Source organism: Cajanus cajan, chromosome 8, assembly GCF_000230855.2.
Source record: "Cajanus cajan strain Asha chromosome 8, NIPB_CcT2T_4, whole genome shotgun sequence".
NCBI classification, from domain to species: domain Eukaryota; kingdom Viridiplantae; phylum Streptophyta; class Magnoliopsida; order Fabales; family Fabaceae; genus Cajanus; species Cajanus cajan.
Genome location: NC_138524.1, coordinates 51989084 through 52013853, shown reverse-complemented (window position 1 = coordinate 52013853; position 24770 = coordinate 51989084). Strand labels below are relative to the sequence as shown.

General features: G+C 36.7%; 69 non-coding genes across 69 annotated transcripts; all 69 read left to right on the top strand.

Annotated features, from left to right (window-relative positions):
* Positions 1-44: 44 nt before the first annotated feature.
* LOC145951328 (5S ribosomal RNA) lies at positions 45-163 on the top strand. Its single transcript, XR_014429127.1, has one exon. It is a non-coding gene; the product is annotated as a 5S ribosomal RNA (ribosomal RNA).
* A 242-nt stretch (positions 164-405) lies between these two features.
* On the top strand, positions 406-524 carry LOC145951327 (5S ribosomal RNA). The gene has a single exon (XR_014429126.1). It is a non-coding gene; the product is annotated as a 5S ribosomal RNA (ribosomal RNA).
* A 242-nt stretch (positions 525-766) lies between these two features.
* Positions 767-885, top strand: LOC145951326 (5S ribosomal RNA). Its single transcript, XR_014429125.1, has one exon. It is a non-coding gene; the product is annotated as a 5S ribosomal RNA (ribosomal RNA).
* A 243-nt stretch (positions 886-1128) lies between these two features.
* Positions 1129-1247, top strand: LOC145951325 (5S ribosomal RNA). Its single transcript, XR_014429124.1, has one exon. It is a non-coding gene; the product is annotated as a 5S ribosomal RNA (ribosomal RNA).
* A 243-nt stretch (positions 1248-1490) lies between these two features.
* LOC145951385 (5S ribosomal RNA) lies at positions 1491-1609 on the top strand. The gene has a single exon (XR_014429183.1). It is a non-coding gene; the product is annotated as a 5S ribosomal RNA (ribosomal RNA).
* A 242-nt stretch (positions 1610-1851) lies between these two features.
* LOC145951445 (5S ribosomal RNA) lies at positions 1852-1970 on the top strand. Its single transcript, XR_014429243.1, has one exon. It is a non-coding gene; the product is annotated as a 5S ribosomal RNA (ribosomal RNA).
* A 243-nt stretch (positions 1971-2213) lies between these two features.
* On the top strand, positions 2214-2332 carry LOC145951406 (5S ribosomal RNA). The gene has a single exon (XR_014429204.1). It is a non-coding gene; the product is annotated as a 5S ribosomal RNA (ribosomal RNA).
* Positions 2333-2574: 242 nt separating this feature from the next.
* Positions 2575-2693, top strand: LOC145951324 (5S ribosomal RNA). Its single transcript, XR_014429123.1, has one exon. It is a non-coding gene; the product is annotated as a 5S ribosomal RNA (ribosomal RNA).
* A 242-nt stretch (positions 2694-2935) lies between these two features.
* LOC145951405 (5S ribosomal RNA) lies at positions 2936-3054 on the top strand. Its single transcript, XR_014429203.1, has one exon. It is a non-coding gene; the product is annotated as a 5S ribosomal RNA (ribosomal RNA).
* Positions 3055-3297: 243 nt separating this feature from the next.
* Positions 3298-3416, top strand: LOC145951384 (5S ribosomal RNA). The gene has a single exon (XR_014429182.1). It is a non-coding gene; the product is annotated as a 5S ribosomal RNA (ribosomal RNA).
* Positions 3417-3658: 242 nt separating this feature from the next.
* LOC145951323 (5S ribosomal RNA) lies at positions 3659-3777 on the top strand. The gene has a single exon (XR_014429122.1). It is a non-coding gene; the product is annotated as a 5S ribosomal RNA (ribosomal RNA).
* Positions 3778-4020: 243 nt separating this feature from the next.
* Positions 4021-4139, top strand: LOC145951322 (5S ribosomal RNA). Its single transcript, XR_014429121.1, has one exon. It is a non-coding gene; the product is annotated as a 5S ribosomal RNA (ribosomal RNA).
* Positions 4140-4381: 242 nt separating this feature from the next.
* Positions 4382-4500, top strand: LOC145951321 (5S ribosomal RNA). The gene has a single exon (XR_014429120.1). It is a non-coding gene; the product is annotated as a 5S ribosomal RNA (ribosomal RNA).
* Positions 4501-4742: 242 nt separating this feature from the next.
* On the top strand, positions 4743-4861 carry LOC145951320 (5S ribosomal RNA). The gene has a single exon (XR_014429119.1). It is a non-coding gene; the product is annotated as a 5S ribosomal RNA (ribosomal RNA).
* A 242-nt stretch (positions 4862-5103) lies between these two features.
* Positions 5104-5222, top strand: LOC145951318 (5S ribosomal RNA). Its single transcript, XR_014429117.1, has one exon. It is a non-coding gene; the product is annotated as a 5S ribosomal RNA (ribosomal RNA).
* A 241-nt stretch (positions 5223-5463) lies between these two features.
* On the top strand, positions 5464-5582 carry LOC145951425 (5S ribosomal RNA). Its single transcript, XR_014429223.1, has one exon. It is a non-coding gene; the product is annotated as a 5S ribosomal RNA (ribosomal RNA).
* Positions 5583-5824: 242 nt separating this feature from the next.
* Positions 5825-5943, top strand: LOC145951352 (5S ribosomal RNA). The gene has a single exon (XR_014429150.1). It is a non-coding gene; the product is annotated as a 5S ribosomal RNA (ribosomal RNA).
* Positions 5944-6184: 241 nt separating this feature from the next.
* Positions 6185-6303, top strand: LOC145951317 (5S ribosomal RNA). The gene has a single exon (XR_014429116.1). It is a non-coding gene; the product is annotated as a 5S ribosomal RNA (ribosomal RNA).
* A 242-nt stretch (positions 6304-6545) lies between these two features.
* On the top strand, positions 6546-6664 carry LOC145951392 (5S ribosomal RNA). Its single transcript, XR_014429190.1, has one exon. It is a non-coding gene; the product is annotated as a 5S ribosomal RNA (ribosomal RNA).
* Positions 6665-6906: 242 nt separating this feature from the next.
* Positions 6907-7025, top strand: LOC145951444 (5S ribosomal RNA). Its single transcript, XR_014429242.1, has one exon. It is a non-coding gene; the product is annotated as a 5S ribosomal RNA (ribosomal RNA).
* Positions 7026-7267: 242 nt separating this feature from the next.
* LOC145951316 (5S ribosomal RNA) lies at positions 7268-7386 on the top strand. Its single transcript, XR_014429115.1, has one exon. It is a non-coding gene; the product is annotated as a 5S ribosomal RNA (ribosomal RNA).
* Positions 7387-7628: 242 nt separating this feature from the next.
* On the top strand, positions 7629-7747 carry LOC145951388 (5S ribosomal RNA). The gene has a single exon (XR_014429186.1). It is a non-coding gene; the product is annotated as a 5S ribosomal RNA (ribosomal RNA).
* A 242-nt stretch (positions 7748-7989) lies between these two features.
* On the top strand, positions 7990-8108 carry LOC145951315 (5S ribosomal RNA). Its single transcript, XR_014429114.1, has one exon. It is a non-coding gene; the product is annotated as a 5S ribosomal RNA (ribosomal RNA).
* A 243-nt stretch (positions 8109-8351) lies between these two features.
* LOC145951314 (5S ribosomal RNA) lies at positions 8352-8470 on the top strand. Its single transcript, XR_014429112.1, has one exon. It is a non-coding gene; the product is annotated as a 5S ribosomal RNA (ribosomal RNA).
* A 242-nt stretch (positions 8471-8712) lies between these two features.
* LOC145951383 (5S ribosomal RNA) lies at positions 8713-8831 on the top strand. Its single transcript, XR_014429181.1, has one exon. It is a non-coding gene; the product is annotated as a 5S ribosomal RNA (ribosomal RNA).
* A 242-nt stretch (positions 8832-9073) lies between these two features.
* On the top strand, positions 9074-9192 carry LOC145951382 (5S ribosomal RNA). Its single transcript, XR_014429180.1, has one exon. It is a non-coding gene; the product is annotated as a 5S ribosomal RNA (ribosomal RNA).
* Positions 9193-9434: 242 nt separating this feature from the next.
* LOC145951313 (5S ribosomal RNA) lies at positions 9435-9553 on the top strand. Its single transcript, XR_014429111.1, has one exon. It is a non-coding gene; the product is annotated as a 5S ribosomal RNA (ribosomal RNA).
* Positions 9554-9797: 244 nt separating this feature from the next.
* Positions 9798-9916, top strand: LOC145951312 (5S ribosomal RNA). The gene has a single exon (XR_014429110.1). It is a non-coding gene; the product is annotated as a 5S ribosomal RNA (ribosomal RNA).
* Positions 9917-10158: 242 nt separating this feature from the next.
* On the top strand, positions 10159-10277 carry LOC145951427 (5S ribosomal RNA). Its single transcript, XR_014429225.1, has one exon. It is a non-coding gene; the product is annotated as a 5S ribosomal RNA (ribosomal RNA).
* Positions 10278-10519: 242 nt separating this feature from the next.
* On the top strand, positions 10520-10638 carry LOC145951380 (5S ribosomal RNA). Its single transcript, XR_014429178.1, has one exon. It is a non-coding gene; the product is annotated as a 5S ribosomal RNA (ribosomal RNA).
* Positions 10639-10880: 242 nt separating this feature from the next.
* Positions 10881-10999, top strand: LOC145951311 (5S ribosomal RNA). The gene has a single exon (XR_014429109.1). It is a non-coding gene; the product is annotated as a 5S ribosomal RNA (ribosomal RNA).
* A 242-nt stretch (positions 11000-11241) lies between these two features.
* On the top strand, positions 11242-11360 carry LOC145951310 (5S ribosomal RNA). Its single transcript, XR_014429108.1, has one exon. It is a non-coding gene; the product is annotated as a 5S ribosomal RNA (ribosomal RNA).
* Positions 11361-11602: 242 nt separating this feature from the next.
* On the top strand, positions 11603-11721 carry LOC145951379 (5S ribosomal RNA). Its single transcript, XR_014429177.1, has one exon. It is a non-coding gene; the product is annotated as a 5S ribosomal RNA (ribosomal RNA).
* Positions 11722-11963: 242 nt separating this feature from the next.
* LOC145951378 (5S ribosomal RNA) lies at positions 11964-12082 on the top strand. Its single transcript, XR_014429176.1, has one exon. It is a non-coding gene; the product is annotated as a 5S ribosomal RNA (ribosomal RNA).
* Positions 12083-12324: 242 nt separating this feature from the next.
* On the top strand, positions 12325-12443 carry LOC145951372 (5S ribosomal RNA). Its single transcript, XR_014429170.1, has one exon. It is a non-coding gene; the product is annotated as a 5S ribosomal RNA (ribosomal RNA).
* Positions 12444-12686: 243 nt separating this feature from the next.
* Positions 12687-12805, top strand: LOC145951309 (5S ribosomal RNA). The gene has a single exon (XR_014429106.1). It is a non-coding gene; the product is annotated as a 5S ribosomal RNA (ribosomal RNA).
* A 242-nt stretch (positions 12806-13047) lies between these two features.
* Positions 13048-13166, top strand: LOC145951377 (5S ribosomal RNA). Its single transcript, XR_014429175.1, has one exon. It is a non-coding gene; the product is annotated as a 5S ribosomal RNA (ribosomal RNA).
* Positions 13167-13408: 242 nt separating this feature from the next.
* LOC145951376 (5S ribosomal RNA) lies at positions 13409-13527 on the top strand. The gene has a single exon (XR_014429174.1). It is a non-coding gene; the product is annotated as a 5S ribosomal RNA (ribosomal RNA).
* A 242-nt stretch (positions 13528-13769) lies between these two features.
* Positions 13770-13888, top strand: LOC145951374 (5S ribosomal RNA). Its single transcript, XR_014429172.1, has one exon. It is a non-coding gene; the product is annotated as a 5S ribosomal RNA (ribosomal RNA).
* Positions 13889-14130: 242 nt separating this feature from the next.
* On the top strand, positions 14131-14249 carry LOC145951373 (5S ribosomal RNA). Its single transcript, XR_014429171.1, has one exon. It is a non-coding gene; the product is annotated as a 5S ribosomal RNA (ribosomal RNA).
* Positions 14250-14491: 242 nt separating this feature from the next.
* LOC145951307 (5S ribosomal RNA) lies at positions 14492-14610 on the top strand. Its single transcript, XR_014429104.1, has one exon. It is a non-coding gene; the product is annotated as a 5S ribosomal RNA (ribosomal RNA).
* Positions 14611-14852: 242 nt separating this feature from the next.
* LOC145951306 (5S ribosomal RNA) lies at positions 14853-14971 on the top strand. Its single transcript, XR_014429103.1, has one exon. It is a non-coding gene; the product is annotated as a 5S ribosomal RNA (ribosomal RNA).
* A 242-nt stretch (positions 14972-15213) lies between these two features.
* Positions 15214-15332, top strand: LOC145951404 (5S ribosomal RNA). The gene has a single exon (XR_014429202.1). It is a non-coding gene; the product is annotated as a 5S ribosomal RNA (ribosomal RNA).
* Positions 15333-15575: 243 nt separating this feature from the next.
* LOC145951305 (5S ribosomal RNA) lies at positions 15576-15694 on the top strand. The gene has a single exon (XR_014429102.1). It is a non-coding gene; the product is annotated as a 5S ribosomal RNA (ribosomal RNA).
* Positions 15695-15936: 242 nt separating this feature from the next.
* On the top strand, positions 15937-16055 carry LOC145951304 (5S ribosomal RNA). The gene has a single exon (XR_014429101.1). It is a non-coding gene; the product is annotated as a 5S ribosomal RNA (ribosomal RNA).
* A 242-nt stretch (positions 16056-16297) lies between these two features.
* LOC145951303 (5S ribosomal RNA) lies at positions 16298-16416 on the top strand. The gene has a single exon (XR_014429100.1). It is a non-coding gene; the product is annotated as a 5S ribosomal RNA (ribosomal RNA).
* Positions 16417-16659: 243 nt separating this feature from the next.
* Positions 16660-16778, top strand: LOC145951302 (5S ribosomal RNA). The gene has a single exon (XR_014429099.1). It is a non-coding gene; the product is annotated as a 5S ribosomal RNA (ribosomal RNA).
* Positions 16779-17020: 242 nt separating this feature from the next.
* On the top strand, positions 17021-17139 carry LOC145951411 (5S ribosomal RNA). Its single transcript, XR_014429209.1, has one exon. It is a non-coding gene; the product is annotated as a 5S ribosomal RNA (ribosomal RNA).
* A 243-nt stretch (positions 17140-17382) lies between these two features.
* LOC145951301 (5S ribosomal RNA) lies at positions 17383-17501 on the top strand. The gene has a single exon (XR_014429098.1). It is a non-coding gene; the product is annotated as a 5S ribosomal RNA (ribosomal RNA).
* Positions 17502-17743: 242 nt separating this feature from the next.
* LOC145951370 (5S ribosomal RNA) lies at positions 17744-17862 on the top strand. The gene has a single exon (XR_014429168.1). It is a non-coding gene; the product is annotated as a 5S ribosomal RNA (ribosomal RNA).
* A 242-nt stretch (positions 17863-18104) lies between these two features.
* Positions 18105-18223, top strand: LOC145951429 (5S ribosomal RNA). The gene has a single exon (XR_014429227.1). It is a non-coding gene; the product is annotated as a 5S ribosomal RNA (ribosomal RNA).
* A 242-nt stretch (positions 18224-18465) lies between these two features.
* On the top strand, positions 18466-18584 carry LOC145951300 (5S ribosomal RNA). Its single transcript, XR_014429097.1, has one exon. It is a non-coding gene; the product is annotated as a 5S ribosomal RNA (ribosomal RNA).
* Positions 18585-18826: 242 nt separating this feature from the next.
* LOC145951299 (5S ribosomal RNA) lies at positions 18827-18945 on the top strand. Its single transcript, XR_014429096.1, has one exon. It is a non-coding gene; the product is annotated as a 5S ribosomal RNA (ribosomal RNA).
* Positions 18946-19187: 242 nt separating this feature from the next.
* On the top strand, positions 19188-19306 carry LOC145951298 (5S ribosomal RNA). Its single transcript, XR_014429095.1, has one exon. It is a non-coding gene; the product is annotated as a 5S ribosomal RNA (ribosomal RNA).
* A 242-nt stretch (positions 19307-19548) lies between these two features.
* LOC145951296 (5S ribosomal RNA) lies at positions 19549-19667 on the top strand. The gene has a single exon (XR_014429093.1). It is a non-coding gene; the product is annotated as a 5S ribosomal RNA (ribosomal RNA).
* Positions 19668-19909: 242 nt separating this feature from the next.
* On the top strand, positions 19910-20028 carry LOC145951295 (5S ribosomal RNA). The gene has a single exon (XR_014429092.1). It is a non-coding gene; the product is annotated as a 5S ribosomal RNA (ribosomal RNA).
* A 242-nt stretch (positions 20029-20270) lies between these two features.
* LOC145951294 (5S ribosomal RNA) lies at positions 20271-20389 on the top strand. The gene has a single exon (XR_014429091.1). It is a non-coding gene; the product is annotated as a 5S ribosomal RNA (ribosomal RNA).
* A 242-nt stretch (positions 20390-20631) lies between these two features.
* Positions 20632-20750, top strand: LOC145951293 (5S ribosomal RNA). Its single transcript, XR_014429090.1, has one exon. It is a non-coding gene; the product is annotated as a 5S ribosomal RNA (ribosomal RNA).
* A 242-nt stretch (positions 20751-20992) lies between these two features.
* On the top strand, positions 20993-21111 carry LOC145951366 (5S ribosomal RNA). Its single transcript, XR_014429164.1, has one exon. It is a non-coding gene; the product is annotated as a 5S ribosomal RNA (ribosomal RNA).
* A 242-nt stretch (positions 21112-21353) lies between these two features.
* LOC145951292 (5S ribosomal RNA) lies at positions 21354-21472 on the top strand. The gene has a single exon (XR_014429089.1). It is a non-coding gene; the product is annotated as a 5S ribosomal RNA (ribosomal RNA).
* Positions 21473-21714: 242 nt separating this feature from the next.
* On the top strand, positions 21715-21833 carry LOC145951365 (5S ribosomal RNA). Its single transcript, XR_014429163.1, has one exon. It is a non-coding gene; the product is annotated as a 5S ribosomal RNA (ribosomal RNA).
* Positions 21834-22075: 242 nt separating this feature from the next.
* Positions 22076-22194, top strand: LOC145951363 (5S ribosomal RNA). Its single transcript, XR_014429161.1, has one exon. It is a non-coding gene; the product is annotated as a 5S ribosomal RNA (ribosomal RNA).
* A 242-nt stretch (positions 22195-22436) lies between these two features.
* On the top strand, positions 22437-22555 carry LOC145951362 (5S ribosomal RNA). Its single transcript, XR_014429160.1, has one exon. It is a non-coding gene; the product is annotated as a 5S ribosomal RNA (ribosomal RNA).
* A 242-nt stretch (positions 22556-22797) lies between these two features.
* Positions 22798-22916, top strand: LOC145951361 (5S ribosomal RNA). The gene has a single exon (XR_014429159.1). It is a non-coding gene; the product is annotated as a 5S ribosomal RNA (ribosomal RNA).
* A 242-nt stretch (positions 22917-23158) lies between these two features.
* On the top strand, positions 23159-23277 carry LOC145951360 (5S ribosomal RNA). Its single transcript, XR_014429158.1, has one exon. It is a non-coding gene; the product is annotated as a 5S ribosomal RNA (ribosomal RNA).
* Positions 23278-23519: 242 nt separating this feature from the next.
* On the top strand, positions 23520-23638 carry LOC145951291 (5S ribosomal RNA). Its single transcript, XR_014429088.1, has one exon. It is a non-coding gene; the product is annotated as a 5S ribosomal RNA (ribosomal RNA).
* A 242-nt stretch (positions 23639-23880) lies between these two features.
* Positions 23881-23999, top strand: LOC145951290 (5S ribosomal RNA). Its single transcript, XR_014429087.1, has one exon. It is a non-coding gene; the product is annotated as a 5S ribosomal RNA (ribosomal RNA).
* A 242-nt stretch (positions 24000-24241) lies between these two features.
* Positions 24242-24360, top strand: LOC145951359 (5S ribosomal RNA). The gene has a single exon (XR_014429157.1). It is a non-coding gene; the product is annotated as a 5S ribosomal RNA (ribosomal RNA).
* Positions 24361-24602: 242 nt separating this feature from the next.
* LOC145951358 (5S ribosomal RNA) lies at positions 24603-24721 on the top strand. Its single transcript, XR_014429156.1, has one exon. It is a non-coding gene; the product is annotated as a 5S ribosomal RNA (ribosomal RNA).
* Positions 24722-24770: the final 49 nt, after the last annotated feature.

Sequence of the window (24770 nt, the reverse complement as noted above, 5' to 3'; positions counted from 1 at the left end):
TTTCCTTACAACCGCATATACTAATATTTTGCGTAAAACTTGTCAGGTGCGATCATACCAGCACTAATGCACCGGATCCCATCAGAACTCCGCAGTTAAGCGTGCTTGGGCGAGAGTAGTACTAGGATGGGTGACCTCCTGGGAAGTCCTCGTGTTGCACCTCTTTTTTTTTTTGCCGATTTCTTACTTACGTGGTTATTTGAATTTTTTTTCTTAAAAAAAGTCGTCTCAGTTGTTTTTCTCAAATTTAACTGTCTCAATTTTTTAACAGGGGTACTTTTGTCAAATTTTCAAACTATCTCGGATTGAACTCAAATTTTTTCACGAGATAGACAAAAATTCAAATTTTATGGCTAATATTTTTCCTTACAACCGCATATACTAATATTTTGCGTAATACTTGTCAGGTGCGATCATACCAGCACTAATGCACCGGATCCCATCAGAACTCCGCAGTTAAGCGTGCTTGGGCGAGAGTAGTACTAGGATGGGTGACCTCCTGGGAAGTCCTCGTGTTGCACCTCTTTTTTTTTTTGCCGATTTCTTACTTACGTGGTTATTTGAATTTTTTTTCTTAAAAAAAGTCGTCTCAGTTGTTTTTCTCAAATTTAACTGTCTCAATTTTTTAACAGGGGTACTTTTGTCAAATTTTCAAACTATCTCGGATTGAACTCAAATTTTTTCACGAGATAGACAAAAATTCAAATTTTATGGCTAATATTTTTCCTTACAACCGCATATACTAATATTTTGCGTAATACTTGTCAGGTGCGATCATACCAGCACTAATGCACCGGATCCCATCAGAACTCCGCAGTTAAGCGTGCTTGGGCGAGAGTAGTACTAGGATGGGTGACCTCCTGGGAAGTCCTCGTGTTGCACCTCTTTTTTTTTTTTGCCGATTTCTTACTTACGTGGTTATTTGAATTTTTTTTCTTAAAAAAAGTCGTCTCAGTTGTTTTTCTCAAATTTAACTGTCTCAATTTTTTAACAGGGGTACTTTTGTCAAATTTTCAAACTATCTCGGATTGAACTCAAATTTTTTCACGAGATAGACAAAAATTCAAATTTTATGGCTAATATTTTTCCTTACAACCGCATATACTAATATTTTGCGTAATACTTGTCAGGTGCGATCATACCAGCACTAATGCACCGGATCCCATCAGAACTCCGCAGTTAAGCGTGCTTGGGCGAGAGTAGTACTAGGATGGGTGACCTCCTGGGAAGTCCTCGTGTTGCACCTCTTTTTTTTTTTTGCCGATTTCTTACTTACGTGGTTATTTGAATTTTTTTTCTTAAAAAAAGTCGTCTCAGTTGTTTTTCTCAAATTTAACTGTCTCAATTTTTTAACAGGGGTACTTTTGTCAAATTTTCAAACTATCTCGGATTGAACTCAAATTTTTTCACGAGATAGACAAAAATTCAAATTTTATGGCTAATATTTTTCCTTACAACCGCATATACTAATATTTTGCGTAATACTTGTCAGGTGCGATCATACCAGCACTAATGCACCGGATCCCATCAGAACTCCGCAGTTAAGCGTGCTTGGGCGAGAGTAGTACTAGGATGGGTGACCTCCTGGGAAGTCCTTGTGTTGCACCTCTTTTTTTTTTTGCCGATTTCTTACTTACGTGGTTATTTGAATTTTTTTTCTTAAAAAAAGTCGTCTCAGTTGTTTTTCTCAAATTTAACTGTCTCAATTTTTTAACAGGGGTACTTTTGTCAAATTTTCAAACTATCTCGGATTGAACTCAAATTTTTTCACGAGATAGACAAAAATTCAAATTTTATGGCTAATATTTTTCCTTACAACCGCATATACTAATATTTTGCGTAATACTTGTCAGGTGCGATCATACCAGCACTAATGCACCGGATCCAATCAGAACTCTGCAGTTAAGCGTGCTTGGGCGAGAGTAGTACTAGGATGGGTGACCTCCTGGGAAGTCCTCGTGTTGCACCTCTTTTTTTTTTTTGCCGATTTCTTACTTACGTGGTTATTTGAATTTTTTTTCTTAAAAAAAGTCGTCTCAGTTGTTTTTCTCAAATTTAACTGTCTCAATTTTTTAACAGGGGTACTTTTGTCAAATTTTCAAACTATCTCGGATTGAACTCAAATTTTTTCACGAGATAGACAAAAATTCAAATTTTATGGCTTATATTTTTCCTTACAACCGCATATACTAATATTTTGCGTAATACTTGTCAGGTGCGATCATACCAGCACTAATGCACCGGATCCCATCAGAACTCCGCAGGTAAGCGTGCTTGGGCGAGAGTAGTACTAGGATGGGTGACCTCCTGGGAAGTCCTCGTGTTGCACCTCTCTTATTTTTTGCCGATTTCTTACTTACGTGGTTATTTGAATTTTTTTTCTTAAAAAAAGTCGTCTCAGTTGTTTTTCTCAAATTTAACTGTCTCAATTTTTTAACAGGGGTACTTTTGTCAAATTTTCAAACTATCTCGGATTGAACTCAAATTTTTTCACGAGATAGACAAAAATTCAAATTTTATGGCTAATATTTTTCCTTACAACCGCATATACTAATATTTTGCGTAATACTTGTCAGGTGCGATCATACCAGCACTAATGCACCGGATCCCATCAGAACTCCGCAGTTAAGCGTGCTTGGGCGAGAGTAGTACTAGGATGGGTGACCTCCTGGGAAGTCCTCGTGTTGCACCTCTTTTTTTTTTTGCCGATTTCTTTCTTACGTGGTTATTTGAATTTTTTTTCTTAAAAAAAGTCGTCTCAGTTGTTTTTCTCAAATTTAACTGTCTCAATTTTTTAACAGGGGTACTTTTGTCAAATTTTCAAACTATCTCGGATTGAACTCAAATTTTTTCACGAGATAGACAAAAATTCAAATTTTATGGCTAATATTTTTCCTTACAACCGCATATACTAATATTTTGCGTAATACTTGTCAGGTGCGATCATACCAGCACTAATGCACCGGATCCCATCAGAACTCCGCAGGTAAGCGTGCTTGGGCGAGAGTAGTACTAGGATGGGTGACCTCCTGGGAAGTCCTCGTGTTGCACCTCTTTTTTTTTTTTGCCGATTTCTTACTTACGTGGTTATTTGAATTTTTTTTCTTAAAAAAAGTCGTCTCAGTTGTTTTTCTCAAATTTAACTATCTCAATTTTTTAACAGGGCTACTTTTGTCAAATTTTCAAACTATCTCGGATTGAACTCAAATTTTTTCACGAGATAGACAAAAATTCAAATTTTATGGCTAATATTTTTCCTTACAACCGCATATACTAATATTTTGCGTAATACTTGTCGGGTGCGATCATACCAGCACTAATGCACCGGATCCCATCAGAACTCCGCAGTTAAGCGTGCTTGGGCGAGAGTAGTACTAGGATGGGTGACCTCCTGGGAAGTCCTCGTGTTGCACCTCTTTTTTTTTTTGCCGATTTCTTACTTACGTGGTTATTTGAATTTTTTTTCTTAAAAAAAGTCGTCTCAGTTGTTTTTCTCAAATTTAACTGTCTCAATTTTTTAACAGGGGTACTTTTGTCAAATTTTCAAACTATCTCGGATTGAACTCAAATTTTTTCACGAGATAGACAAAAATTCAAATTTTATGGCTAATATTTTTCCTTACAACCGCATATACTAATATTTTGCGTAATACTTGTCAGGTGCGATCATACCAGCACTAATGCACCGGATCCCATCAGAACTCCGCAGTTAAGCGTGCTTGGGCGAGAGTAGTACTAGGATGGGTGACCTCCTGGGAAGTCCTCGTGTTGCACCTCTTTTTTTTTTTTGCCGATTTCTTACTTACGTGGTTATTTGAATTTTTTTTCTTAAAAAAAGTCGTCTCAGTTGTTTTTCTCAAATTTAACTGTCTCAATTTTTTAACAGGGGTACTTTTGTCAAATTTTCAAACTATCTCGGATTGAACTCAAATTTTTTCACGAGATAGACAAAAATTCAAATTTTATGGCTAATATTTTTCCTTACAACCGCATATACTAATATTTTGCGTAATACTTGTCAGGTGCGATCATACCAGCACTAATGCACCGGATCCCATCAGAACTCCGCAGTTAAGCGTGCTTGGGCGAGAGTAGTACTAGGATGGGTGACCTCCTGGGAAGTCCTCGTGTTGCACCTCTCTTTTTTTTTGCCGATTTCTTACTTACGTGGTTATTTGAATTTTTTTTCTTAAAAAAAGTCGTCTCAGTTGTTTTTCTCAAATTTAACTGTCTCAATTTTTTAACAGGGGTACTTTTGTCAAATTTTCAAACTATCTCGGATTGAACTCAAATTTTTTCACGAGATAGACAAAAATTCAAATTTTATGGCTAATATTTTTCCTTACAACCGCATATACTAATATTTTGCGTAATACTTGTCAGGTGCGATCATACCAGCACTAATGCACCGGATCCCATCAGAACTCCGCAGTTAAGCGTGCTTGGGCGAGAGTAGTACTAGGATGGGTGACCTCCTGGGAAGTCCTCGTGTTGCACCTCTTTTTTTTTTTGCCGATTTCTTACTTACGTGGTTATTTGAATTTTTTTTCTTAAAAAAAGTCGTCTCAGTTGTTTTTCTCAAATTTAACTGTCTCAATTTTTTAACAGGGGTACTTTTGTCAAATTTTCAAACTATCTCGGATTGAACTCAAATTTTTTCACGAGATAGACAAAAATTCAAATTTTATGGCTAATATTTTTCCTTACAACCGCATATACTAATATTTTGCGTAATACTTGTCAGGTGCGATCATACCAGCACTAATGCACCGGATCCCATCAGAACTCCGCAGTTAAGCGTGCTTGGGCGAGAGTAGTACTAGGATGGGTGACCTCCTGGGAAGTCCTCGTGTTGCACCTCTTTTTTTTTTTGCCGATTTCTTACTTACGTGGTTATTTGAATTTTTTTTCTTAAAAAAAGTCGTCTCAGTTGTTTTTCTCAAATTTAACTGTCTCAATTTTTTAACAGGGGTACTTTTGTCAAATTTTCAAACTATCTCGGATTGAACTCAAATTTTTTCACGAGATAGACAAAAATTCAAATTTTATGGCTAATATTTTTCCTTACAACCGCATATACTAATATTTTGCGTAATACTTGTCAGGTGCGATCATACCAGCACTAATGCACCGGATCCCATCAGAACTCCGCAGTTAAGCGTGCTTGGGCGAGAGTAGTACTAGGATGGGTGACCTCCTGGGAAGTCCTCGTGTTGCACCTCTTTTTTTTTTGCCGATTTCTTACTTACGTGGTTATTTGAATTTTTTTTCTTAAAAAAAGTCGTCTCAGTTGTTTTTCTCAAATTTAACTGTCTCAATTTTTTAACAGGGGTACTTTTGTCAAATTTTCAAACTATCTCGGATTGAACTCAAATTTTTTCACGAGATAGACAAAAATTCAAATTTTATGGCTAATATTTTTCCTTACAACCGCATATACTAATATTTTGCGTAATACTTGTCAGGTGCGATCATACCAGCACTAATGCACCGGATCCCATCAGAACTCCGCAGTTAAGCGTGCTTGGGCGAGAGTAGTCCTAGGATGGGTGACCTCCTGGGAAGTCCTCGTGTTGCACCTCTCTTTTTTTTTGCCGATTTCTTACTTACGTGGTTATTTGAATTTTTTTTCTTAAAAAAAGTCGTCTCAGTTGTTTTTCTCAAATTTAACTGTCTCAATTTTTTAACAGGGGTACTTTTGTCAAATTTTCAAACTATCTCGGATTGAACTCAAATTTTTTCACGAGATAGACAAAAATTCAAATTTTATGGCTAATATTTTTCCTTACAACCGCATATACTAATATTTTGCGTAATACTTGTCAGGTGCGATCATACCAGCACTAATGCACCGGATCCCATCAGAACTCCGTAGTTAAGCGTGCTTGGGCGAGAGTAGTACTAGGATGGGTGACCTCCTGGGAAGTCCTCGTGTTGCACCTCTCTTTTTTTTTGCCGATTTCTTACTTACGTGGTTATTTGAATTTTTTTTCTTAAAAAAAGTCGTCTCAGTTGTTTTTCTCAAATTTAACTGTCTCAATTTTTTAACAGGGGTACTTTTGTCAAATTCTCAAACTATCTCGGATTGAACTCAAATTTTTTCACGAGATAGACAAAATTCAAATTTTATGGCTAATATTTTTCCTTACAACCGCATATACTAATATTTTGCGTAATACTTGTCAGGTGCGATCATACCAGCACTAATGCACCGGATCCCATCAGAACTCCGCAGTTAAGCGTGCTTGGGCGAGAGTAGTACTAGGATGGGTGACCTCCTGGGAAGTCCTCGTGTTGCACCTCTTTTTTTTTTTGCCGATTTCTTACTTACGTGGTTATTTGAATTTTTTTTCTTAAAAAAAGTCGTCTCAGTTGTTTTTCTCAAATTTAACTGTCTCAATTTTTTAACAGGGGTACTTTTGTCAAATTTTCAAACTATCTCGGATTGAACTCAAATTTTTTCACGAGATAGACAAAAATTCAAATTTTATGGCTAATATTTTTCCTTACAACCGCATATACTAATATTTTGCGTAATACTTGTCAGGTGCGATCATACCAGCACTAATGCACTGGATCCCATCAGAACTCCGCAGTTAAGCGTGCTTGGGCGAGAGTAGTACTAGGATGGGTGACCTCCTGGGAAGTCCTCGTGTTGCACCTCTCTTTTTTTTTGCCGATTTCTTACTTACGTGGTTATTTGAATTTTTTTTCTTAAAAAAAGTCGTCTCAGTTGTTTTTCTCAAAGTTAACTGTCTCAATTTTTTAACAGGGGTACTTTTGTCAAATTTTCAAACTATCTCGGATTGAACTCAAATTTTTTCACGAGATAGACAAAAATTCAAATTTTATGGCTAATATTTTTCCTTACAACCGCATATACTAATATTTTGCGTAATACTTGTCATGTGCGATCATACCAGCACTAATGCACCGGATCCCATCAGAACTCCGCAGTTAAGCGTGCTTGGGCGAGAGTAGTACTAGGATGGGTGACCTCCTGGGATGTCCTCGTGTTGCACCTCTCTTTTTTTTTGCCGATTTCTTACTTACGTGGTTATTTGAATTTTTTTTCTTAAAAAAAGTCGTCTCAGTTGTTTTTCTCAAATTTAACTGTCTCAATTTTTTAACAGGGGTACTTTTGTCAAATTTTCAAACTATCTCGGATTGAACTCAAATTTTTTCACGAGATAGACAAAAATTCAAATTTTATGGCTAATATTTTTCCTTTCAACCGCATATACTAATATTTTGCGTAATACTTGTCAGGTGCGATCATACCAGCACTAATGCACCGGATCCCATCAGAACTCCGCAGTTAAGCGTGCTTGGGCGAGAGTAGTACTAGGATGGGTGACCTCCTGGGAAGTCCTCGTGTTGCACCTCTCTTTTTTTTTGCCGATTTCTTACTTACGTGGTTATTTGAATTTTTTTTCTTAAAAAAAGTCGACTCAGTTGTTTTTCTCAAATTTAACTGTCTCAATTTTTTAACAGGGGTACTTTTGTCAAATTTTCAAACTATCTCGGATTGAACTCAAATTTTTTCACGAGATAGACAAAAATTCAAATTTTATGGCTAATATTTTTCCTTACAACCGCATATACTAATATTTTGCGTAATACTTGTCAGGTGCGATCATACCAGCACTAATGCACCGGATCCCATCAGAACTCCGCAGTTAAGCGTGCTTGGGCGAGAGTAGTACTAGAATGGGTGACCTCCTGGGAAGTCCTCGTGTTGCACCTCTTTTTTTTTTTGCCGATTTCTTACTTACGTGGTTATTTGAATTTTTTTTCTTAAAAAAAGTCGTCTCAGTTGTTTTTCTCAAATTTAACTGTCTCAATTTTTTAACAGGGGTACTTTTGTCAAATTTTCAAACTATCTCGGATTGAACTCAAATTTTTTCACGAGATAGACAAAAATTCAAATTTTATGGCTAATATTTTTCCTTACAACCGCATATACTAATATTTTGCGTAATACTTGTCAGGTGCGATCATACCAGCACTAATGCACCGGATCCCATCAGAACTCCGCAGTTAAGCGTGCTTGGGCGAGAGTAGTACTAGGATGGGTGACCTCCTGGGAAGTCCTCGTGTTGCACCTCTTTTTTTTTTTTGCCGATTTCTTACTTACGTGGTTATTTGAATTTTTTTTCTTAAAAAAAGTCGTCTCAGTTGTTTTTCTCAAATTTAACTGTCTCAATTTTTTAACAGGGGTACTTTTGTCAAATTTTCAAACTATCTCGGATTGAACTCAAATTTTTTCACGAGATAGACAAAAATTCAAATTTTATGGCTAATATTTTTCCTTACAACCGCATATACTAATATTTTGCGTAATACTTGTCAGGTGCGATCATACCAGCACTAATGCACCGGATCCCATCAGAACTCCGCAGTTAAGCGTGCTTGGGCGAGAGTAGTACTAGGATGGGTGACCTCCTGGGAAGTCCTCGTGTTGCACCTCTTTTTTTTTTTGCCGATTTCTTACTTACGTGGTTATTTGAATTTTTTTTCTTAAAAAAAGTCGTCTCAGTTGTTTTTCTCAAATTTAACTGTCTCAATTTTTTAACAGGGGTACTTTTGTCAAATTTTCAAACTATCTCGGATTGAACTCAAATTTTTTCACGAGATAGACAAAAATTCAAATTTTATGGCTAATATTTTTCCTTACAACCGCATATACTAATATTTTGCGTAATACTTGTCGGGTGCGATCATACCAGCACTAATGCACCGGATCCCATCAGAACTCCGCAGTTAAGCGTGCTTGGGCGAGAGTAGTACTAGGATGGGTGACCTCCTGGGAAGTCCTCGTGTTGCACCTCTTTTTTTTTTTGCCGATTTCTTACTTACGTGGTTATTTGAATTTTTTTTCTTAAAAAAAGTCGTCTCAGTTGTTTTTCTCAAATTTAACTGTCTCAATTTTTTAACAGGGCTACTTTTGTCAAATTTTCAAACTATCTCGGATTGAACTCAAATTTTTTCACGAGATAGACAAAAATTCAAATTTTATGGCTAATATTTTTCCTTACAACCGCATATACTAATATTTTGCGTAATACTTGTCGGGTGCGATCATACCAGCACTAATGCACCGGATCCCATCAGAACTCCGCAGTTAAGCGTGCTTGGGCGAGAGTAGTACTAGGATGGGTGACCTCCTGGGAAGTCCTCGTGTTGCACCTCTTTTTTTTTTTGCCGATTTCTTACTTACGTGGTTATTTGAATTTTTTTTCTTAAAAAAAGTCGTCTCAGTTGTTTTTCTCAAATTTAACTGTCTCAATTTTTTAACAGGGGTACTTTTGTCAAATTTTCAAACTATCTCGGATTGAACTCAAATTTTTTCACGAGATAGACAAAAATTCAAATTTTATGGCTAATATTTTTCCTTACAACCGCATATACTAATATTTTGCGTAATACTTGTCAGGTGCGATCATACCAGCACTAATGCACCGGATCCCATCAGAACTCCGCAGTTAAGCGTGCTTGGGCGAGAGTAGTACTAGGATGGGTGACCTCCTGGGAAGTCCTCGTGTTGCACCTCTTTTTTTTTTTTTGCCGATTTCTTACTTACGTGGTTATTTGAATTTTTTTTCTTAAAAAAAGTCGTCTCAGTTGTTTTTCTCAAATTTAACTGTCTCAATTTTTTAACAGGGGTACTTTTGTCAAATTTTCAAACTATCTCGGATTGAACTCAAATTTTTTCACGAGATAGACAAAAATTCAAATTTTATGGCTAATATTTTTCCTTACAACCGCATATACTAATATTTTGCGTAATACTTGTCAGGTGCGATCATACCAGCACTAATGCACCGGATCCCATCAGAACTCCGCAGTTAAGCGTGCTTGGGCGAGAGTAGTACTAGGATGGGTGACCTCCTGGGAAGTCCTCGTGTTGCACCTCTTTTTTTTTTTGCCGATTTCTTACTTACGTGGTTATTTGAATTTTTTTTCTTAAAAAAAGTCGTCTCAGTTGTTTTTCTCAAATTTAACTGTCTCAATTTTTTAACAGGGGTACTTTTGTCAAATTTTCAAACTATCTCGGATTGAACTCAAATTTTTTCACGAGATAGACAAAAATTCAAATTTTATGGCTAATATTTTTCCTTACAACCGCATATACTAATATTTTGCGTAATACTTGTCGGGTGCTATCATACCAGCACTAATGCACCGGATCCCATCAGAACTCCGCAGTTAAGCGTGCTTGGGCGAGAGTAGTACTAGGATGGGTGACCTCCTGGGAAGTCCTCGTGTTGCACCTCTTTTTTTTTTTGCCGATTTCTTACTTACGTGGTTATTTGAATTTTTTTTCTTAAAAAAAGTCGTCTCAGTTGTTTTTCTCAAATTTAACTGTCTCAATTTTTTAACAGGGCTACTTTTGTCAAATTTTCAAACTATCTCGGATTGAACTCAAATTTTTTCACGAGATAGACAAAAATTCAAATTTTATGGCTAATATTTTTCCTTACAACCGCATATACTAATATTTGGCGTAATACTTGTCGGGTGCGATCATACCAGCACTAATGCACCGGATCCCATCAGAACTCCGCAGTTAAGCGTGCTTGGGCGAGAGTAGTACTAGGATGGGTGACCTCCTGGGAAGTCCTCGTGTTGCACCTCTTTTTTTTTTTGCCGATTTCTTACTTACGTGGTTATTTGAATTTTTTTTCTTAAAAAAAGTCGTCTCAGTTGTTTTTCTCAAATTTAACTGTCTCAATTTTTTAACAGGGGTACTTTTGTCAAATTTTCAAACTATCTCGGATTGAACTCAAATTTTTTCACGAGATAGACAAAAATTCAAATTTTATGGCTAATATTTTTCCTTACAACCGCATATACTAATATTTTGCGTAATACTTGTCAGGTGCGATCATACCAGCACTAATGCACCGGATCCCATCAGAACTCCGCAGTTAAGCGTGCTTGGGCGAGAGTAGTACTAGGATGGGTGACCTCCTGGGAAGTCCTCGTGTTGCACCTCTTTTTTTTTTTGCCGATTTCTTACTTACGTGGTTATTTGAATTTTTTTTCTTAAAAAAAGTCGTCTCAGTTGTTTTTCTCAAATTTAACTGTCTCAATTTTTTAACAGGGGTACTTTTGTCAAATTTTCAAACTATCTCGGATTGAACTCAAATTTTTTCACGAGATAGACAAAAATTCAAATTTTATGGCTAATATTTTTCCTTACAACCGCATATACTAATATTTTGCGTAATACTTGTCAGGTGCGATCATACCAGCACTAATGCACCGGATCCCATCAGAACTCCGCAGTTAAGCGTGCTTGGGCGAGAGTAGTACTAGGATGGGTGACCTCCTGGGAAGTCCTCGTGTTGCACCTCTTTTTTTTTTTGCCGATTTCTTACTTACGTGGTTATTTGAATTTTTTTTCTTAAAAAAAGTCGTCTCAGTTGTTTTTCTCAAATTTAACTGTCTCAAATTTTTAACAGGGGTACTTTTGTCAAATTTTCAAACTATCTCGGATTGAACTCAAATTTTTTCACGAGATAGACAAAAATTCAAATTTTATGGCTAATATTTTTCCTTACAACCGCATATACTAATATTTTGCGTAATACTTGTCGGGTGCGATCATACCAGCACTAATGCACCGGATCCCATCAGAACTCCGCAGTTAAGCGTGCTTGGGCGAGAGTAGTACTAGGATGGGTGACCTCCTGGGAAGTCCTCGTGTTGCACCTCTTTTTTTTTTTGCCGATTTCTTACTTACGTGGTTATTTGAATTTTTTTTCTTAAAAAAAGTCGTCTCAGTTGTTTTTCTCAAATTTAACTGTCTCAATTTTTTAACAGGGGTACTTTTGTCAAATTTTCAAACTATCTCGGATTGAACTCAAATTTTTTCACGAGATAGACAAAAATTCAAATTTTATGGCTAATATTTTTCCTTACAACCGCATATACTAATATTTTGCGTAATACTTGTCGGGTGCGATCATACCAGCACTAATGCACCGGATCCCATCAGAACTCCGCAGTTAAGCGTGCTTGGGCGAGAGTAGTACTAGGATGGGTGACCTCCTGGGAAGTCCTCGTGTTGCACCTCTTTTTTTTTTTGCCGATTTCTTACTTACGTGGTTATTTGAATTTTTTTTCTTAAAAAAAGTCGTCTCAGTTGTTTTTCTCAAATTTAACTGTCTCAATTTTTTAACAGGGGTACTTTTGTCAAATTTTCAAACTATCTCGGATTGAACTCAAATTTTTTCACGAGATAGACAAAAATTCAAATTTTATGGCTAATATTTTTCCTTACAACCGCATATACTAATATTTTGCGTAATACTTGTCAGGTGTGATCATACCAGCACTAATGCACCGGATCCCATCAGAACTCCGCAGTTAAGCGTGCTTGGGCGAGAGTAGTACTAGGATGGGTGACCTCCTGGGAAGTCCTCGTGTTGCACCTCTTTTTTTTTTTTGCCGATTTCTTACTTACGTGGTTATTTGAATTTTTTTTCTTAAAAAAAGTCGTCTCAGTTGTTTTTCTCAAATTTAACTGTCTCAATTTTTTAACAGGGGTACTTTTGTCAAATTTTCAAACTATCTCGGATTGAACTCAAATTTTTTCACGAGATAGACAAAAATTCAAATTTTATGGCTAATATTTTTCCTTACAACCGCATATACTAATATTTTGCGTAATACTTGTCAGGTGCGATCATACCAGCACTAATGCACCGGATCCCATCAGAACTCCGCAGTTAAGCGTGCTTGGGCGAGAGTAGTACTAGGATGGGTGACCTCCTGGGAAGTCCTCGTGTTGCACCTCTTTTTTTTTTTGCCGATTTCTTACTTACGTGGTTATTTGAATTTTTTTTCTTAAAAAAAGTCGTCTCAGTTGTTTTTCTCAAATTTAACTGTCTCAATTTTTTAACAGGGGTACTTTTGTCAAATTTTCAAACTATCTCGGATTGAACTCAAATTTTTTCACGAGATAGACAAAAATTCAAATTTTATGGCTAATATTTTTCCTTACAACCGCATATACTAATATTTTGCGTAATACTTGTCGGGTGCGATCATACCAGCACTAATGCACCGGATCCCATCAGAACTCCGCAGTTAAGCGTGCTTGGGCGAGAGTAGTACTAGGATGGGTGACCTCCTGGGAAGTCCTCGTGTTGCACCTCTTTTTTTTTTTGCCGATTTCTTACTTACGTGGTTATTTGAATTTTTTTTCTTAAAAAAAGTCGTCTCAGTTGTTTTTCTCAAATTTAACTGTCTCAATTTTTTAACAGGGCTACTTTTGTCAAATTTTCAAACTATCTCGGATTGAACTCAAATTTTTTCACGAGATAGACAAAAATTCAAATTTTATGGCTAATATTTTTCCTTACAACCGCATATACTAATATTTGGCGTAATACTTGTCGGGTGCGATCATACCAGCACTAATGCACCGGATCCCATCAGAACTCCGCAGTTAAGCGTGCTTGGGCGAGAGTAGTACTAGGATGGGTGACCTCCTGGGAAGTCCTCGTGTTGCACCTCTTTTTTTTTTTGCCGATTTCTTACTTACGTGGTTATTTGAATTTTTTTTCTTAAAAAAAGTCGTCTCAGTTGTTTTTCTCAAATTTAACTGTCTCAATTTTTTAACAGGGGTACTTTTGTCAAATTTTCAAACTATCTCGGATTGAACTCAAATTTTTTCACGAGATAGACAAAAATTCAAATTTTATGGCTAATATTTTTCCTTACAACCGCATATACTAATATTTTGCGTAATACTTGTCGGGTGCGATCATACCAGCACTAATGCACCGGATCCCATCAGAACTCCGCAGTTAAGCGTGCTTGGGCGAGAGTAGTACTAGGATGGGTGACCTCCTGGGAAGTCCTCGTGTTGCACCTCTTTTTTTTTTTGCCGATTTCTTACTTACGTGGTTATTTGAATTTTTTTTCTTAAAAAAAGTCGTCTCAGTTGTTTTTCTCAAATTTAACTGTCTCAATTTTTTAACAGGGCTACTTTTGTCAAATTTTCAAACTATCTCGGATTGAACTCAAATTTTTTCACGAGATAGACAAAAATTCAAATTTTATGGCTAATATTTTTCCTTACAACCGCATATACTAATATTTGGCGTAATACTTGTCGGGTGCGATCATACCAGCACTAATGCACCGGATCCCATCAGAACTCCGCAGTTAAGCGTGCTTGGGCGAGAGTAGTACTAGGATGGGTGACCTCCTGGGAAGTCCTCGTGTTGCACCTCTTTTTTTTTTTGCCGATTTCTTACTTACGTGGTTATTTGAATTTTTTTTCTTAAAAAAAGTCGTCTCAGTTGTTTTTCTCAAATTTAACTGTCTCAATTTTTTAACAGGGGTACTTTTGTCAAATTTTCAAACTATCTCGGATTGAACTCAAATTTTTTCACGAGATAGACAAAAATTCAAATTTTATGGCTAATATTTTTCCTTACAACCGCATATACTAATATTTTGCGTAATACTTGTCAGGTGCGATCATACCAGCACTAATGCACCGGATCCCATCAGAACTCCGCAGTTAAGCGTGCTTGGGCGAGAGTAGTACTAGGATGGGTGACCTCCTGGGAAGTCCTCGTGTTGCACCTCTTTTTTTTTTTGCCGATTTCTTACTTACGTGGTTATTTGAATTTTTTTTCTTAAAAAAAGTCGTCTCAGTTGTTTTTCTCAAATTTAACTGTCTCAATTTTTTAACAGGGGTACTTTTGTCAAATTTTCAAACTATCTCGGATTGAACTCAAATTTTTTCACGAGATAGACAAAAATTCAAATTTTATGGCTAATATTTTTCCTTACAACCGCATATACTAATATTTTGCGTAATACTTGTCAGGTGCGATCATACCAGCACTAATGCACCGGATCCCATCAGAACTCCGCAGTTAAGCGTGCTTGGGCGAGAGTAGTACTAGGATGGGTGACCTCCTGGGAAGTCCTCGTGTTGCACCTCTTTTTTTTTTTGCCGATTTCTTACTTACGTGGTTATTTGAATTTTTTTTCTTAAAAAAAGTCGTCTCAGTTGTTTTTCTCAAATTTAACTGTCTCAATTTTTTAACAGGGGTACTTTTGTCAAATTTTCAAACTATCTCGGATTGAACTCAAATTTTTTCACGAGATAGACAAAAATTCAAATTTTATGGCTAATATTTTTCCTTACAACCGCATATACTAATATTTTGCGTAATACTTGTCAGGTGCGATCATACCAGCACTAATGCACCGGATCCCATCAGAACTCCGCAGGTAAGCGTGCTTGGGCGAGAGTAGTACTAGGATGGGTGACCTCCTGGGAAGTCCTCGTGTTGCACCTCTTTTTTTTTTTTGCCGATTTCTTACTTACGTGGTTATTTGAATTTTTTTTCTTAAAAAAAGTCGTCTCAGTTGTTTTTCTCAAATTTAACTGTCTCAATTTTTTAACAGGGCTACTTTTGTCAAATTTTCAAACTATCTCGGATTGAACTCAAATTTTTTCACGAGATAGACAAAAATTCAAATTTTATGGCTAATATTTTTCCTTACAACCGCATATACTAATATTTTGCGTAATACTTGTCAGGTGCGATCATACCAGCACTAATGCACCGGATCCCATCAGAACTCCGCAGTTAAGCGTGCTTGGGCGAGAGTAGTACTAGGATGGGTGACCTCCTGGGAAGTCCTCGTGTTGCACCTCTTTTTTTTTTTGCCGATTTCTTACTTACGTGGTTATTTGAATTTTTTTTCTTAAAAAAAGTCGTCTCAGTTGTTTTTCTCAAATTTAACTGTCTCAATTTTTTAACAGGGGTACTTTTGTCAAATTTTCAAACTATCTCGGATTGAACTCAAATTTTTTCACGAGATAGACAAAAATTCAAATTTTATGGCTAATATTTTTCCTTACAACCGCATATACTAATATTTTGCGTAATACTTGTCAGGTGCGATCATACCAGCACTAATGCACCGGATCCCATCAGAACTCCGCAGTTAAGCGTGCTTGGGCGAGAGTAGTACTAGGATGGGTGACCTCCTGGGAAGTCCTCGTGTTGCACCTCTTTTTTTTTTTGCCGATTTCTTACTTACGTGGTTATTTGAATTTTTTTTCTTAAAAAAAGTCGTCTCAGTTGTTTTTCTCAAATTTAACTGTCTCAATTTTTTAACAGGGGTACTTTTGTCAAATTTTCAAACTATCTCGGATTGAACTCAAATTTTTTCACGAGATAGACAAAAATTCAAATTTTATGGCTAATATTTTTCCTTACAACCGCATATACTAATATTTTGCGTAATACTTGTCAGGTGCGATCATACCAGCACTAATGCACCGGATCCCATCAGAACTCCGCAGTTAAGCGTGCTTGGGCGAGAGTAGTACTAGGATGGGTGACCTCCTGGGAAGTCCTCGTGTTGCACCTCTTTTTTTTTTTTGCCGATTTCTTACTTACGTGGTTATTTGAATTTTTTTTCTTAAAAAAAGTCGTCTCAGTTGTTTTTCTCAAATTTAACTGTCTCAATTTTTTAACAGGGGTACTTTTGTCAAATTTTCAAACTATCTCGGATTGAACTCAAATTTTTTCACGAGATAGACAAAAATTCAAATTTTATGGCTAATATTTTTCCTTACAACCGCATATACTAATATTTTGCGTAATACTTGTCAGGTGCGATCATACCAGCACTAATGCACCGGATCCCATCAGAACTCCGCAGTTAAGCGTGCTTGGGCGAGAGTAGTACTAGGATGGGTGACCTCCTGGGAAGTCCTCGTGTTGCACCTCTTTTTTTTTTTGCCGATTTCTTACTTACGTGGTTATTTGAATTTTTTTTCTTAAAAAAAGTCGTCTGAGTTGTTTTTCTCAAATTTAACTGTCTCAATTTTTTAACAGGGGTACTTTTGTCAAATTTTCAAACTATCTCGGATTGAACTCAAATTTTTTCACGAGATAGACAAAAATTCAAATTTTATGGCTAATATTTTTCCTTACAACCGCATATACTAATATTTTGCGTAATACTTGTCAGGTGCGATCATACCAGCACTAATGCACGGGATCCCATCAGAACTCCGCAGTTAAGCGTGCTTGGGCGAGAGTAGTACTAGGATGGGTGACCTCCTGGGAAGTCCTCGTGTTGCACCTCTTTTTTTTTTTTGCCGATTTCTTACTTACGTGGTTATTTGAATTTTTTTTCTTAAAAAAAGTCGTCTCAGTTGTTTTTCTCAAATTTAACTGTCTCAATTTTTTAACAGGGGTACTTTTGTCAAATTTTCAAACTATCTCGGATTGAACTCAAATTTTTTCACGAGATAGACAAAAATTCAAATTTTATGGCTAATATTTTTCCTTACAACCGCATATACTAATATTTTGCGTAATACTTGTCAGGTGCGATCATACCAGCACTAATGCACCGGATCCCATCAGAACTCCGCAGTTAAGCGTGCTTGGGCGAGAGTAGTACTAGGATGGGTGACCTCCTGGGAAGTCCTCGTGTTGCACCTCTTTTTTTTTTTGCCGATTTCTTACTTACGTGGTTATTTGAATTTTTTTTCTTAAAAAAAGTCGTCTCAGTTGTTTTTCTCAAATTTAACTGTCTCAATTTTTTAACAGGGGTACTTTTGTCAAATTTTCAAACTATCTCGGATTGAACTCAAATTTTTTCACGAGATAGACAAAAATTCAAATTTTATGGCTAATATTTTTCCTTACAACCGCATATACTAATATTTTGCGTAATACTTGTCAGGTGCGATCATACCAGCACTAATGCACCGGATCCCATCAGAACTCCGCAGTTAAGCGTGCTTGGGCGAGAGTAGTACTAGGATGGGGGACCTCCTGGGAAGTCCTCGTGTTGCACCTCTTTTTTTTTTTGCCGATTTCTTACTTACGTGGTTATTTGAATTTTTTTTCTTAAAAAAAGTCGTCTCAGTTGTTTTTCTCAAATTTAACTGTCTCAATTTTTTAACAGGGGTACTTTTGTCAAATTTTCAAACTATCTCGGATTGAACTCAAATTTTTTCACGAGATAGACAAAAATTCAAATTTTATGGCTAATATTTTTCCTTACAACCGCATATACTAATATTTTGCGTAATACTTGTCAGGTGCGATCATACCAGCACTAATGCACCGGATCCCATCAGAACCCCGCAGTTAAGCGTGCTTGGGCGAGAGTAGTACTAGGATGGGTGACCTCCTGGGAAGTCCTCGTGTTGCACCTCTTTTTTTTTTTGCCGATTTCTTACTTACGTGGTTATTTGAATTTTTTTTCTTAAAAAAAGTCGTCTCAGTTGTTTTTCTCAAATTTAACTGTCTCAATTTTTTAACAGGGGTACTTTTGTCAAATTTTCAAACTATCTCGGATTGAACTCAAATTTTTTCACGAGATAGACAAAAATTCAAATTTTATGGCTAATATTTTTCCTTACAACCGCATATACTAATATTTTGCGTAATACTTGTCAGGTGCGATCATACCAGCACTAATGCACCGGATCCCATCAGAACTCCGCAGTTAAGCGTGCTTGGGCGAGAGTAGTACTAGGATGGGTGACCTCCTGGGAAGTCCTCGTGTTGCACCTCTTTTTTTTTTTGCCGATTTCTTACTTACGTGGTTATTTGAATTTTTTTTCTTAAAAAAAGTCGTCTCAGTTGTTTTTCTCAAATTTAACTGTCTCAATTTTTTAACAGGGGTACTTTTGTCAAATTTTCAAACTATCTCGGATTGAACTCAAATTTTTTCACGAGATAGACAAAAATTCAAATTTTATGGCTAATATTTTTCCTTACAACCGCATATACTAATATTTTGCGTAATACTTGTCAGGTGCGATCATACCAGCACTAATGCACCGGATCCCATCAGAACTCCGCAGTTAAGCGTGCTTGGGCGAGAGTAGTACTAGGATGGGTGACCTCCTGGGAAGTCCTCGTGTTGCACCTCTTTTTTTTTTTGCCGATTTCTTACTTACGTGGTTATTTGAATTTTTTTTCTTAAAAAAAGTCGTCTCAGTTGTTTTTCTCAAATTTAACTGTCTCAATTTTTTAACAGGGGTACTTTTGTCAAATTTTCAAACTATCTCGGATTGAACTCAATTTTTTTCACGAGATAGACAAAAATTCAAATTTTATGGCTAATATTTTTCCTTACAACCGCATATACTAATATTTTGCGTAATACTTGTCAGGTGCGATCATACCAGCACTAATGCACCGGATCCCATCAGAACTCCGCAGTTAAGCGTGCTTGGGCGAGAGTAGTACTAGGATGGGTGACCTCCTGGGAAGTCCTCGTGTTGCACCTCTTTTTTTTTTTGCCGATTTCTTACTTACGTGGTTATTTGAATTTTTTTTCTTAAAAAAAGTCGTCTCAGTTGTTTTTCTCAAATTTAACTGTCTCAATTTTTTAACAGGGGTACTTTTGTCAAATTTTCAAACTATCTCGGATTGAACTCAAATTTTTTCACGAGATAGACAAAAATTCAAATTTTATGGCTAATATTTTTCCTTACAACCGCATATACTAATATTTTGCGTAATACTTGTCAGGTGCGATCATACCAGCACTAATGCACCGGATCCCATCAGAACTCCGCAGTTAAGCGTGCTTGGGCGAGAGTAGTACTAGGATGGGTGACCTCCTGGGAAGTCCTCGTGTTGCACCTCTTTTTTTTTTTGCCGATTTCTTACTTACGTGGTTATTTGAATTTTTTTTCTTAAAAAAAGTCGTCTCAGTTGTTTTTCTCAAATTTAACTGTCTCAATTTTTTAACAGGGGTACTTTTGTCAAATTTTCAAACTATCTCGGATTGAACTCAAATTTTTTCACGAGATAGACAAAAATTCAAATTTTATGGCTAATATTTTTCCTTACAACCGCATATACTAATATTTTGCGTAATACTTGTCAGGTGCGATCATACCAGCACTAATGCACCGGATCCCATCAGAACTCCGCAGTTAAGCGTGCTTGGGCGAGAGTAGTACTAGGATGGGTGACCTCCTGGGAAGTCCTCGTGTTGCACCTCTTTTTTTTTTTGCCGATTTCTTACTTACGTGGTTATTTGAATTTTTTTTCTTAAAAAAAGTCGTCTCAGTTGTTTTTCTCAAATTTAACTGTCTCAATTTTTTAACAGGGGTACTTTTGTCAAATTTTCAAACTATCTCGGATTGAACTCAAATTTTTTCACGAGATAGACAAAAATTCAAATTTTATGGCTAATATTTTTCCTTACAACCGCATATACTAATATTTTGCGTAATACTTGTCAGGTGCGATCATACCAGCACTAATGCACCGGATCCCATCAGAACTCCGCAGTTAAGCGTGCTTGGGCGAGAGTAGTACTAGGATGGGTGACCTCCTGGGAAGTCCTCGTGTTGCACCTCTTTTTTTTTTTGCCGATTTCTTACTTACGTGGTTATTTGAATTTTTTTTCTTAAAAAAAGTCGTCTCAGTTGTTTTTCTCAAATTTAACTGTCTCAATTTTTTAACAGGGGTACTTTTGTCAAATTTTCAAACTATCTCGGATTGAACTCAAATTTTTTCACGAGATAGACAAAAATTCAAATTTTATGGCTAATATTTTTCCTTACAACCGCATATACTAATATTTTGCGTAATACTTGTCAGGTGCGATCATACCAGCACTAATGCACCGGATCCCATCAGAACTCCGCAGTTAAGCGTGCTTGGGCGAGAGTAGTACTAGGATGGGTGACCTCCTGGGAAGTCCTCGTGTTGCACCTCTTTTTTTTTTTGCCGATTTCTTACTTACGTGGTTATTTGAATTTTTTTTCTTAAAAAAAGTCGTCTCAGTTGTTTTTCTCAAATTTAACTGTCTCAATTTTTTAACAGGGGTACTTTTGTCAAATTTTCAAACTATCTCGGATTGAACTCAATTTTTTTCACGAGATAGACAAAAATTCAAATTTTATGGCTAATATTTTTCCTTACAACCGCATATACTAATATTTTGCGTAATACTTGTCAGGTGCGATCATACCAGCACTAATGCACCGGATCCCATCAGAACTCCGCAGTTAAGCGTGCCTGGGCGAGAGTAGTACTAGGATGGGTGACCTCCTGGGAAGTCCTCGTGTTGCACCTCTTTTTTTTTTTGCCGATTTCTTACTTACGTGGTTATTTGAATTTTTTTTCTTAAAAAAAGTCGTCTCAGTTGTTTTTCTCAAATTTAACTGTCTCAATTTTTTAACAGGGGTACTTTTGTCAAATTTTCAAACTATCTCGGATTGAACTCAAATTTTTTCACGAGATAGACAAAAATTCAAATTTTATGGCTAATATTTTTCCTTACAACCGCATATACTAATATTTTGCGTAATACTTGTCAGGTGCGATCATACCAGCACTAATGCACCGGATCCCATCAGAACTCCGCAGTTAAGCGTGCTTGGGCGAGAGTAGTACTAGGATGGGTGACCTCCTGGGAAGTCCTCGTGTTGCACCTCTTTTTTTTTTTGCCGATTTCTTACTTACGTGGTTATTTGAATTTTTTTTCTTAAAAAAAGTCGTCTCAGTTGTTTTTCTCAAATTTAACTGTCTCAATTTTTTAACAGGGGTACTTTTGTCAAATTTTCAAACTATCTCGGATTGAACTCAAATTTTTTCACGAGATAGACAAAAATTCAAATTTTATGGCTAATATTTTTCCTTACAACCGCATATACTAATATTTTGCGTAATACTTGTCAGGTGCGATCATACCAGCACTAATGCACCGGATCCCATCAGAACTCCGCAGTTAAGCGTGCCTGGGCGAGAGTAGTACTAGGATGGGTGACCTCCTGGGAAGTCCTCGTGTTGCACCTCTTTTTTTTTTTGCCGATTTCTTACTTACGTGGTTATTTGAATTTTTTTTCTTAAAAAAAGTCGTCTCAGTTGTTTTTCTCAAATTTAACTGTCTCAATTTTTTAACAGGGGTACATTTGTCAAATTTTCAAACTATCTCGGATTGAACTCAAATTTTTTCACGAGATAGACAAAAATTCAAATTTTATGGCTAATATTTTTCCTTACAACCGCATATACTAATATTTTGCGTAATACTTGTCAGGTGCGATCATACCAGCACTAATGCACCGGATCCCATCAGAACTCCGCAGTTAAGCGTGCCTGGGCGAGAGTAGTACTAGGATGGGTGACCTCCTGGGAAGTCCTCGTGTTGCACCTCTTTTTTTTTTTGCCGATTTCTTACTTACGTGGTTATTTGAATTTTTTTTCTTAAAAAAAGTCGTCTCAGTTGTTTTTCTCAAATTTAACTGTCTCAATTTTTTAACAGGGGTACATTTGTCAAATTTTCAAACTATCTCGGATTGAACTCAAATTTTTTCACGAGATAGACAAAAATTCAAATTTTATGGCTAATATTTTTCCTTACAACCGCATATACTAATATTTTGCGTAATACTTGTCAGGTGCGATCATACCAGCACTAATGCACCGGATCCCATCAGAACTCCGCAGTTAAGCGTGCCTGGGCGAGAGTAGTACTAGGATGGGTGACCTCCTGGGAAGTCCTCGTGTTGCACCTCTTTTTTTTTTTGCCGATTTCTTACTTACGTGGTTATTTGAATTTTTTTTCTTAAAAAAAGTCGTCTCAATTGTTTTTCTCAAATTTAACTGTCTCAATTTTTTAACAGGGGTACTTTTGTCAAATTTTCAAACTATCTCGGATTGAACTCAAATTTTTTCACGAGATAGACAAAAATTCAAATTTTATGGCTAATATTTTTCCTTACAACCGCATATACTAATATTTTGCGTAATACTTGTCAGGTGCGATCATACCAGCACTAATGCACCGGATCCCATCAGAACTCCGCAGTTAAGCGTGCCTGGGCGAGAGTAGTACTAGGATGGGTGACCTCCTGGGAAGTCCTCGTGTTGCACCTCTTTTTTTTTTTGCCGATTTCTTACTTACGTGGTTATTTGAATTTTTTTTCTTAAAAAAAGTCGTCTCAGTTGTTTTTCTCAAATTTAACTGTCTCAATTTTTTAACAGGGGTACATTTGTCAAATTTTCAAACTATCTCGGATTGAACTCAAATTTTTTCACGAGATAGACAAAAATTCAAATTTTATGGCTAATATTTTTCCTTACAACCGCATATACTAATATTTTGCGTAATACTTGTCAGGTGCGATCATACCAGCACTAATGCACCGGATCCCATCAGAACTCCGCAGTTAAGCGTGCCTGGGCGAGAGTAGTACTAGGATGGGTGACCTCCTGGGAAGTCCTCGTGTTGCACCTCTTTTTTTTTTTGCCGATTTCTTACTTACGTGGTTATTTGAATTTTTTTTCTTAAAAAAAGTCGTCTCAATTGTTTTTCTCAAATTTAACTGTCTCAATTTTTTAACAGGGGTACTTTTGTCAAATTTTCAAACTATCTCGGATTGAACTCAAATTTTTTCACGAGATAGACAAAAATTCAAATTTTATGGCTAATATTTTTCCTTACAACCGCATATACTAATATTTTGCGTAATACTTGTCAGGTGCGATCATACCAGCACTAATGCACCGGATCCCATCAGAACTCCGCAGTTAAGCGTGCTTGGGCGAGAGTAGTACTAGGATGGGTGACCTCCTGGGAAGTCCTCGTGTTGCACCTCTTTTTTTTTTTGCCGATTTCTTACTTACGTGGTTATTTGAATTTTTTTTCTTAAAAAAAGTCGTCTCAATTGTTTTTCTCAAATTTAACTGTCTCAATTTTTTAACAGGGGTACTTTTGTCAAATTTTCAAACTATCTCGGATTGAACTCAAATTTTTTCACGAGATAGACAAAAATTCAAATTTTATGGCTAATATTTTTCCTTACAACCGCATATACTAATATTTTGCGTAATACTTGTCAGGTGCGATCATACCAGCACTAATGCACCGGATCCCATCAGAACTCCGCAGTTAAGCGTGCTTGGGCGAGAGTAGTACTAGGATGGGTGACCTCCTGGGAAGTCCTCGTGTTGCACCTCTTTTTTTTTTTGCCGATTTCTTACTTACGTGGTTATTTGAATTTTTTTTCTTAAAAAAAGTCGTCTCAATTGTTTTTCTCAAATTTAACTGTCTCAATTTTTTAACAGGGGTACTTTTGTCAAATTTTCAAACTATCTCGGATTGAACTCAAATTTTTTCACGAGATAGACAAAAATTCAAATTTTATGGCTAATATTTTTCCTTACAACCGCATATACTAATATTTTGCGTAATACTTGTCAGGTGCGATCATACCAGCACTAATGCACCGGATCCCATCAGAACTCCGCAGTTAAGCGTGCCTGGGCGAGAGTAGTACTAGGATGGGTGACCTCCTGGGAAGTCCTCGTGTTGCACCTCTTTTTTTTTTTGCCGATTTCTTACTTACGTGGTTATTTGAATTTTTTTTCTTAAAAAAAGTCGTCTCAATTGTTTTTCTCAAATTTAACTGTCTCAATTTTTTAACAGGGGTACATTTGTCAAATTTTCAAACTATCTCGGATTGAACTCAAATTTTTTCACGAGATAGACAAAAATTCAAATTTTATGGCTAATATTTTTCCTTACAACCGCATATACTAATATTTTGCGTAATACTTGTCAGGTGCGATCATACCAGCACTAATGCACCGGATCCCATCAGAACTCCGCAGTTAAGCGTGCCTGGGCGAGAGTAGTACTAGGATGGGTGACCTCCTGGGAAGTCCTCGTGTTGCACCTCTTTTTTTTTTTGCCGATTTCTTACTTACGTGGTTATTTGAATTTTTTTT